This window comes from Rhagoletis pomonella, unplaced genomic scaffold (assembly GCF_013731165.1).
Source record: "Rhagoletis pomonella isolate Grant_MI unplaced genomic scaffold, Rhpom_1.0 Rhpom_scaffold_00002, whole genome shotgun sequence".
Taxonomy (NCBI): domain Eukaryota; kingdom Metazoa; phylum Arthropoda; class Insecta; order Diptera; family Tephritidae; genus Rhagoletis; species Rhagoletis pomonella.
In genome coordinates, this window is record NW_023458556.1 from 63,812,365 (window position 1) to 63,814,652 (window position 2,288).

Sequence of the window (2,288 nt, forward strand, 5' to 3'; positions counted from 1 at the left end):
AGTTTAAAATCTGAATTTATATGGTGTTTGTTGTATAGCCAGCTAGGTTTTTATAAAAAAATAATAAACATTAAATAAACAAAAGACAAATAGCCAAAACTGGTCAAAATATCGCACTCCTATTATTTTGTGGACAACTGTACATATGTATATACAAATATACATGCGTATTTATCAGTAATAAATAAAAGTTGCCATCAAGCCGCTAAATAATCGATATGAATGTGTTTCAGTATTAATATATTTTGCATATACATACCTACATACATATGTATTATATGTATATAAAGCATGTTTAAAAAAAAAAACTTCTGAATGCAAACACAAATGTACATGTCCATATATTCATGTGCATGTTCATATGTATTTACCCAGTTGGAAACCCAGTTTACGACATCAAATCCGAATTCATGACAGGGAATGTCATTGCTTCCCCATCTCTGACGTTTCCAAAGAGCAATGAATTTAATTTTCAAACAAATTTTATCAAGCCCACGTGTCAGTTCTGGCGATTAGCATGACACATTACTAGGGCACGGATTTTGTGGAAATTGCCTTTTTTTCTGCTAAAGAGATAGAGTATACGATTTAGCTTTTGAAATATCGAAGTTTCAAGAATTTCTGAGATTTACCGTTATATGAGAAGTGGGAGTAATTTTAGTACGATTTCAATAATTTTTCAAGTTTTTCTTTTATGTGGTACACTGAGAAAAGAGTTTAGTTACATCAACTACATATGTTTTTCTCAACACATGATTTGGTTATAGTTGCATTATTTGTTTATAGTTACCAAATCATGTGTTGAGAGGAATATATTTGCCTGACTTTTCTCTGAGTGTAAGCGAAATAATCGTGCCAACTTTGCTACAAATTGATCGAACAGTTACTAGTGATACAACTTTTTAGAAAAGTATCAATCTAGTACTCATATAGAACACTCTAAAAAAGTATCGATGCCAGTACTCATATTTGCAAAAATATATCGATAATACTCGTACTTCCAAGTATTTTTAGGGCAAACGCGAAAAGTGAAAGAAAATCAGATTGCTTTGCCTTTTTCACCTCCTCCTATTTGTAAATTGAATAGTCACTGCTCTTAATAGTTTTAATCTGATCTAAAGGAGTTTTTGGAATAAACTTCCGATAAATTAGTTTTACAGGCGTAAATTAAATGTTCATAGCAAAAACCTTATTTCCAAGTTTTTAAAGCAAATATTTTATAATTGTTTGGCACATACATGTATTTATAAATAACTTTACTTTGAAAATGAAATGAAAATGTAGAAGACGAGAAGCAAATGTGGTGAGGCCCATTCTCTATTGGAAAGATAAGCTCTCTTTCATAAAAATGTTCTTCAAGAATGGGCTGGATTTCACAACGAAGGTAGAATACATGGAGAGTGGCCAAGTTGTCGAGTCGGAAGACCATCCTTATCAAACCACCATCCTTATTATCCACCATTCATTATCAAAGGGGAGGCAAGATATTCGTTGTTCAATTATTTAAACATTTTTACCCGAAGCCAATGTTGAAATGACCACTACATTTTCTTCTAGGTTGTGTAAAAATTTCATAACTGTGTCAATTACCAGTAGCTCACTAGAAAAAAATATGTGTTAATTATTAGTATGGGAGTATATTTATCGTTGCCCGTATGCTATAAACAAGAATGTATAAAAATTAAAATTTTGGGAAATCAAGTTTGAAATTTTTTTTTTGCGAGACTTAGCTCTCATTTATGCAATTTAAATTGTAAAATATTTACGCAAGGTATTCTGGGTTTTGGTATAACATAGAAAATCCATCATTAACTAAGTCAACCCAATAACTCGAAACTGATAAATTTGCACATTCATGCTTCTGGCATGGAGGTGATGATGATATGTGAATTAAAAACTTTAAAGGCGTGTTTCTCGGGTTTTCGTTTTTTTGAGTTATGACAGTATTGAATTAATAAGCTTTATGTTCATTTTCATAACATTCATATTGGATATTGAAGTTAATATTCGAACGTTAGCCACAATATTTTTGGGTAATTAAAAAAATATATAAATTACTTAAAAAAGTTCTTAACGCGTCGATATTTTTCGACATTCGCGATATTTACTCAGTACTTGTGAAAATGTATCGGCTTCTCGATACTACTCAGTGCTAATGAAAAGTATCGATATTCTGTACTTGGTACTCGTATCGTTCTATCACTAACGGATACCGAAATATACATACCTGGCCATAAGTTGGCGGAGTCCCGCCCATTTTCTAAAATTTTATCATAAGCGAGTTTTTT